The sequence below is a fragment of the Rutidosis leptorrhynchoides genome, chromosome 7 (genome assembly GCF_046630445.1).
Source record: "Rutidosis leptorrhynchoides isolate AG116_Rl617_1_P2 chromosome 7, CSIRO_AGI_Rlap_v1, whole genome shotgun sequence".
Taxonomy (NCBI): Eukaryota; Viridiplantae; Streptophyta; class Magnoliopsida; order Asterales; family Asteraceae; genus Rutidosis; species Rutidosis leptorrhynchoides.
This window is the reverse complement of record NC_092339.1, coordinates 323,950,646-323,959,680: the sequence shown is the minus strand read 5'-3', so window position 1 is coordinate 323,959,680 and position 9,035 is coordinate 323,950,646. Positions and strand designations below refer to the sequence as shown.

The 9,035-nt window shown below is 29.6% G+C and overlaps 1 long non-coding RNA gene across 1 annotated transcript; it reads left to right on the top strand.

The window, feature by feature from the left end:
- The first annotated feature begins 695 nt into the window (after window positions 1–695).
- LOC139857942 (uncharacterized) lies at window positions 696–4,396 on the top strand. The gene is made up of 5 exons (XR_011762745.1): window positions 696–1,159; window positions 1,719–1,961; window positions 2,095–2,204; window positions 2,790–2,838; window positions 3,400–4,396. It is a non-coding gene; the product is annotated as an uncharacterized lncRNA (long non-coding RNA).
- The last annotated feature ends 4,639 nt before the right edge of the window (window positions 4,397–9,035 follow it).

The following is a 9,035-nucleotide window of genomic DNA, read 5'->3' as shown; positions in this document are numbered from 1 at the left end:
TTACTTATCATTTATCATGTTTATCATAGTGTGACAATATCTTAATATGATTCATATGTAATTAGTAAGACATTGTTATAACGGTAATCATTATATATATATATCGTTTCGAGTTTCTTAATTCAATAAACTCATTTTTATGTATATCACTCATTGTTAATATACTTAGTGAGATACTTACTTATCATACTATCATGTTAACTATATATATATATATATATATATATATATATATATATATATATATACATATGTATATCCATATATATATCATCATATAGTTTTTACAAGTTTTAACGTTCGTGAATCGCTGGTCAACTTGGGTGGTCAAATGTCTATATGAAACCTATTTTAATTAATCAAGTCTTAACAAGTTTGATTGCTTAACATGTTAGAAATACTTAATCATATAAATATCAATTTCATTTAATATATATAAACATGAAAAGGTTTGGGTCACTACAACATTGATATTATTATTACTCTTACATACTAATTACCATAGAAAAATTGGTCGCTTCATTCCTTATCCACCCAAAAATGACAACTCACCTTAAAATATAAAACCTGGAAAACAACTCACCTTAAAATATACTACAACATTGATATTATTGATATTATTATTATTACTCTTACATACTAATTACCATAGAAAAATTGGTCGCTTCATTCCTTATCCACCCAAAAATCACAACTCACCTTAAAATATAAAACCTGGAAAACAAATCGTTCTACCCCCATTCTTCCCCTTCCTCCACTAACAAAACCCTAAATTCTCATCCAAATCTTTACCCTAAAACACAGCCCATTATGTGTCATCTGATAAACAAATACACCAACATCCATCCTCACCACTCTTTTTTCTAACCTACATAATCACAGCCTCCCTCTTTTTCCAAATTACTCACTCCGTAGGTGCTATCACCGCCAACACCTCCGCTTCCACAAGCCGATTGCTCGACATGCCACTCAACCGTTTGCTCTATTGCTGGCCATAATCATTTACGTTCTCTATAAATTGCCAGAATTAATTACGTTTTTCGTCAATCTTTGGCTCCGTCATTTGCTTTTGCTGAACCGAATCAAATGTCGGACGAACCCTCAAATGCAACGAAACTACTCGCCACTTCAAAATCCTCTGCCGCTGTCGGTGTTACTGGTAAGTAGCTGAGATTTGATTTTCTATCATAATTTGAAGTTAATTACAATTTTTTTTTTACATATAATCTTAATTTGTATTTGAGATTTGTATGAGTAGGTATATGAGATTTGAGTTTCTATGAATTTGAAACTGAGATTTGAATGTCAGCATAATTAAAAGTGAAATGGGTATGGAAATAGAGTAGAAGAAATAACAAACAAAAGGATGATGAGTTACATGTTTATGTGTAAACACATCAATCTGTACATGTGTATAGATGTAGATGTGTCTGCTGTGTGTGGCAGACATTTGTCTTTACATGTTACTGTATATGTGTACACTATACATAAAGTTTTATACAAAAATGCAAATAAATTTGTCTATTTTTTGTTTATGTATAGACTATACTAAAATTTGTGAACAAATGTACTTCAATGTGATTTTTAAACTTTATCAGTATAAGTGTTTTAATTACTAATATAGGGAGTATGATGTTATTTCTTTTCTTTTTTTACACTTTTATCATTTTCTGTCAGCTTATAATATGATTACAATTCTATTTTGTTGTGTATATCAGTATATGTGTAGGTTGGATAGCAAATTTCATTCCTAATATAAAGGTATCTACAGGATAATCAAAACTTTGCTAAACCACACTATTAAGATTCTTAGATACCAAATTTCCAGCATCCAATAGTTGAACTATGATGTCGCCATTTGTTCTCGGAGCTAACGAGTTTGATGATCAAATGATCGTGCCCAATGTATTGTCAAGTGGCGTTTTGTTAGCGACCCATTCGACCCAATTTCCATTCATAAGGTATTATGTTTTAGCTTTTTCAGTCAGTTTAATTGCTCTAAATTATGTGTCTGATATTTTCTTTTGTATTGCTTTCTATTCATATGGAGTTTATTTTATTGTGTATACAATCTTTTTTTTTGTTTGGATTTAGGTGTAAAAAGTGGTTGTTAGTGCTTTCGTTTTTTGAGCTATGTTTATTCCGAATATAACGAGATTGTTGCGATTAGAGTTCTCGATTTGAAACACACTAACAGTGATTTGGTAAGTTCTTTTTTTCATACACTAGGTTATACTCTATTTTGAAGTAGTTTTTAATTATAATTATATTTTATTACTCTTTGATGAATTGTTCATGGAAAATGTATTGAGTTTATAATTGTGGTATGCTTTGCAGAACACTCACATGTTTATTTAGTTAGTTACTTTGTATCCTCATTATTTTTTTTTGCATGATATCTATGGTCTACTTTAATGCCATCTTTTTTTCATTGATTTTTCTTTTCATTATTAAGTGTTCGTTTCATTTTCTGCTACTCCCCGAATAGACTGATAAATGATATTTTTGTGAAAGGTTATTTTTGAGGATTTAGGATGTACTTTGATTATCTGTTTTCTAATGGCGTTTTATATGTTTTGCTATTGTATGTAGTTCTAATTCAGGTTGGTTGTAACATCTATACAAATGCAGTTTCTATTTCTTTACAAAATTATTTTTGGAGGTCTTTTTTAGTTCTTAATTTTCTTTGTTGGGTCACTCACTCACCATTTTAGTGTTTAAACTTATAACTTTTAAGTAGTTATGCATATATGGATGCCCATAATGTATATTGTGTTGCCTTTTTTCAGGTTCTTTGCTAACTTTTCACTTTGTAGTTTGTGTCTTCACTTGCAAAAGGTAATATGGATGTTATTATTCCAAAAGTAGAATTTCAGTTTCTATTTTGTTTTATTAATAGTCTTTATCAGCTTAAATTTTTGTTATATAAATGTTCTTTAATTGCAACTTAAGCCTACATGTTATGTTCATAAGTAATCCTTTTACATCGTTGCAACAAGTCTTGCACATCCAAACTACGGAATTATGTACACATTTTTAACATTAAGTTCTTTCATGTATGTAGAAAATGAAGCTTCAAGTTGGGTATTTTCAAGACATCAATTTAGATGTCCCCACATTTTACGAATTTTTCAGTCAACTGCATTTTGCCTGCTGTTATTTTATTTCTATTTGAGTCTGTCGAGCATTTTCACACTATCCTGGCTACTTAGGTATTGGCAAGTGTTATTTTTATAGGATGTGTCAATAGATTTATTGAAATTTCCTGTTTAATTGGTTTCTACTTGATTAAGGTGTGGTTCATTTGATTGTATTAGAAGTTGGATTTTAATTGATTTTCCGAACACAACCGTATAAATTCCACTAGAGTTGATACAAGACGCGTTTGTCCGATTGTAGCACTGGTGGTGGTTAGACAGTTGTGAGGTATTTGAGAAGGAGATGGCATACGCACTCCAAATTCCCTTTTTTTCTTCTTTTTCGCCCTAGGTACAAACCCTAACATTTAATTTAAGCGATTTCATGATTTAATTGGTAAGCACTTTTGATATTTGCAGCAACATGTTAACTCTTTTCATGATTTGTTTTTGATTTTATAAGGTAATAAGGTAATAATTTAGTAGCCCAATGTTGTTCAAACGATGAATCCAAACATTGATTTTATTAGCTCTGTACATTCAGAACTGAAATCGATGGAAGAAATAGATTACTAGGGTACTGCCATAGCAGCTCCTGCCGCTATTTTCACGTTCCCATTTATCATGTTAACAGTATCTTTGAATTATATTGTACCTTTTTTGAGACATATAATGATAATGATGATATCTGATGATATGCTCTAATTGATGAGCTCTAATAAATGAGAACCATCAGTCTATTGTACTTAAAATATGAAGATTAGGCCTCAAGAATAAAAGGGTCAGTTGATTAGCTGATAACTTTATTCATTCTTTTTTTTACTGTTTGGTCCCATATATATTAGAACTCTTGATGCATTATGATATGGCAAATTGTGTGGGTTCGTAGGTTGGGTAACTGGTCAAAATGGGTCTGGATCAAACATGTAGTAATATTTTATACTTTTTGGCTGTAGGTTTGCAAACGCCTGTTATTAGTCATGATGTTGAGATGACGGAGACAAAATGCAATTGGCGCCAATAATGCCAATAATACAACGTTATGCCAATGATACAACGCTATGTTTTTGGCTGTAGGTTTGCAAACGCCTGTTATCAGCCTTCTTTATATACTGATGAACCTACTAAAGCTTCCAAGGTAGGGTTTGTGATTTTTAATGCCGTTATTTTCAGTTTTGATTATAATTTTGTTAATGTAAGTTGAGGTTCGATTTTGATCAACTATGTAGTGGATTTGTTATTATAAAAGCTAATTGTTATTACAAAAGCTAATCTACACAAGTGAACACCTCAATTAGGTTATGAGTTGTATTAGCTCCTTATAACCTGATTGCAGTGTAAACATGTCTTACATTATGTATATATATATATATCGATGATTTTTATTTATTTATTTTATTTTGTATCAGTGTATGTAGGTTCAAGTAGGCGTGTGTATTATGTTGTGTGTATTGTTGTATGCAAACAGATAGTTATGTAGGCCTGTGTGTGTAACCAGTAGGCGTGTGAATCAGGTCAATAATATTAGCTTTGTACATATACATAGTCGTTTTGTATACATGTCCTCGAAGTAAAGCATTAGCTGAATAACACACCAAACAGACTAACGGAATGATACCGCCGCAACCCGCGGTCGGTTACCTTTCTAGTTATTACTAGTAATTAAAATTATTAAAGTTATCATTATTATTATTATTAATATTATCATATAATTAGTTATCATTTATTTTTATTAGTCTTTATCAATAATATTATTATTAATAATATTATTACTTGTATTATTAATATTGATAGTATTAATATAATTATATTAGTTAATTATCAAAAAATAAGGAAATTAGATATATATGTACATAGATATATATATAACCAAATTATAAAATACAGATATAGATATATAAATATAAATACATATACATATATATAAATTTCAGTTATATACATATATATAGATAAAAATACATATATTCAGATATATAAATATATAAATACAATATACATGTATAAATACTGATAATTTGTCTAGGAACGTAAATCAGTTTCAAATCATTTTCAAGCTGTAGTGATTTGTCCTTCTGTCTAAATGAATCGTACAATCAGTGTTGGAATTTACATGAGCAAATCCAAATTATGTTAGGGATCAAAATCAAGTCCTATTTGTATATTCTGTCAATTTTCTCTGATTGAGAAATAGAATACCACATTATTTATATAATTGATCAGTTTAACTGATATACAACTCATTCGACCTACTACTACTACTATCAATCACACAAAGTTATTTTACAGCCTTTAAATTAGTTGGAAAAAAAAATAGGAAGAACAAGCGTACTGCTCTGCTCGTGTAACTTTTCACTCAAAAATCGATTTTGAAAGAAATTTAAAAATCTGTTAATGCAGAGTTGTTAGGAATGATCGAATTATATTTTCTGTAAGTTTTCAAGTCTCAATTTCTTCTTTTGATCTCGAATTCTTGAGTCAAAGTTTATTAGTCAAAAGTCAAATAATTTGTTCTTCGTGAAATTTGATTCAGTATCGATGTTTTAGATTCAATTGAACGTTCAGATAGTTTCTAAGAGTGAAATGAAATCTTTTTCATGTTATAATCTTTAGCTAAAACGTCTTAAAAATGCGAAATTGATTTTGAGTTTTGTATGTGTTCTTCGTAACTGTTACAGCAGGTATATATATATATATATATATATATATATATATATATATATATATATATATATATATATATATATATATATATATATATATATATATTTGTTATCTGTTAATCAAACGTATCCTATACAGGTCGGTTATAATTAATTTTCAATCTAAATTAAAACCTTAACTCAATACTTGATGGTGAATACGTCCTCTGGTCGATCACTGTTGTAAAGAAGAAGATGAGTAAAATAGAAAATTGGTTAATTAAATTTCTGATATAAAATAAAACAGAAAGACAATAGCAGCTCAGTTGGTTTAGAGGGTGTTCGGGTATTTGAGAGGTCTTAGGTTCGATCCCTGTTGGTGGCATTCTTTTTCCTTTTAAAGCCTACTTAAATGAGGTAGTTTTTCTTTTATTATTATTATTATTATTATTATTATTATTATTATTATTATTATTATTATTATTATTATTATTATTATTATTATTATTAAATATTGTTATTGTTAATATAATGTTAATATTAATAATATGACTACTATCATTATCATTTTTAGTTATTATTAAGTAGTATCATTAAGTATTATTAGTATTATTAGTATTAATTTCATAAATATTAGTATCGGTATCACTTTATAAATATTAGTATTATTATTATATTTATTATTATAATTATTAACATAAGTATTATTAATATGATTGTCATCTTGTTATCACTAAAACTATATTATTATTAGTATATCATTTTTACTAATAATATCATTATTATTATTATTATTACTATTAATATTACTATAATTATTCTTATTATCTGTATTATTATATTTAATACTATCATTACCATCAAATATAACTTTTATTATTATTATTAATATTATTTTACCAAATAAGTATGTTGTATATAAAAATATACCTAGAAGTAATATTACATATATGTATGTATTAAACATAATAACAGTTTTTATATAAATATTTATATATAACAAATTAGGTAGTTTTAATATAATACTAATCAAATATATATATTAATATGACTATATAAATAATAATCAAATTAAATAGGTACACAAACTAAATATATATATATATAATATAATGAAAGGATATATGATATGAATTTGTTCAATTACGATTATATGTTTTGATATATATACGAATGATATAGGTTCGTGAATCCGAGGCCAACCCTGCATTGTTCAGTATCATCGTACGAATATTTTTACTACAAAATATTGTATCGTGAGTTTCATTTGCTCCCTTTTTATATGCTTTTGCAATATATATTTTTGGGACTGAGAATACATGCGCTGCTTTTATAAATGTTTTACGAAATAGACACAAGTACTCGAAACTACATTCTATGGTTGGATTATTAAACCGAATATCACCTCTTTTAGCTTGGTAACCTAAGAATTAGGCAGGCGAGAGGTTCTGTTCCTAATTGACGCGAATCCTAAAGTTAGATCTATGGACCTCGACAAGTCCCATCCAGGTTATGGATGCTTTAGTACTTCGATTTTTATACAGACGAGAGGTTCTGTATGTTTGGGGATATTCTAGATGCATCTTGTTAATGTCGGTTACCAGGTGTTCAATTCATATGAATGATTTTATCTTTATGCAGACGAGAGGTTCTGCTTATAAATATGAAAATCTTGTGGTCTATTAAAATTATGGAAATGATTGATTACGATAAACTAATGAACTCACCAACCTTTTGGTTGACACTTGAAAGCATGTTTATTCTCAGGTATTAAAGAAATCTTCCGCTGTGCATTTGCTCATTTTAGAGATATTATTTGGAGTCATTCATGACATATTTCAAAAGACGTTGCATTCGAGTCGTTGAGTTCAACAAGATTGTTATTAAGTCATTGATAGTTTGGATATATTATGAAATGGTATGCATGCCTGTCAACTTTCAATGTAATGAAAGTTTGTCTTTCAAAAACGAATGCAATGTTTGTAAAATGTATCATATGTATCCATATGTTATTGTATTCATCCTTATAGATTAGGACGGGTCGCTTCACGAACATCATGCATAAACTACTATCCGCGATTCACAATAAGCTAGCAATAATAATAACATATGGTTCACAATTTAATATGCTAAATACAAATTCACACAACCATGGTTAACCAATCGAACAAGGGAACGATACTTGAAAGACCGTCGGAGTTCATAACATCCATTAGTGTACATTACTCCGCGTATTCACTAATCCCCCGGGTGATGTCTTGAACACCGCAACTAACTCACCCCCATGACAATGTGGTGTCTTAAACACCGCAACAATTCCACATGCCAATCAACCAATGAGTGGTGTCTTGAACACCGCGACAATTCTACTCCCATGACAATGTAGTGTCTTGAACACCGCGATAATTCCACATGTCAATCAAACCAATGAGTGGTGTCTTGAACACCGCGACAATTCCACTCGTTACATAGAATGTGGTGTCTTAAACACCGCGACAATTCCACATTCCACGCTACACAAATAAATACATTATATACGTACACGCATAATTATTCCACTCACCTTAACACCAAGATGATGATTATGCACTTCCGAAGCTTCAAAGCAACGTACCTAATACATTAAGTACACATTCAATACACAACTTGTGGAACCAACCACAATACTTACACTTGAGCATTTAATGACCCAATTGCATTAAATAACTCAGCTACACCAAAATCACCCATAAATGGCCAAGACTCATCTTTAATCATTAAAACTAGTGATTTAAAGTCTACTAACTCTAACTAACACAAACTTAGGGTATTTCATACCCATTTCACCCAATTAGGTCAACCATTACCCATTTGACCCGTTTTAACACTTAGACTCACAATTTAAGTCAAACTTAACTTATTAACAATTCTTTCATCAATTTATAAGTGTAATGGTGACTAACAACATCATTTAACATTTACAACCTTAATTCATAAGACCAAACCCTAGGTTATAGCTATTAGGGTTTCCTTTCATCAATATAACCCAAATTCACCCATTTAACCCCTAAATGGTTCATACAAGACTCAAGCAAACAAACCCCTAACCATAAACCAATTAAAACTCAAAACATAGAGTTAAGACTTACCAATACTATCACAATGTAGCTAGTGACGTAGGGAACAACTTTAAAGCTTGGGTTCGGGTGAGATTTGGCCTTCTTCTTCACCAAAGTGAGCTCTCTCACTCTAAAACCTTATCTCTCTCTCTCTAGAT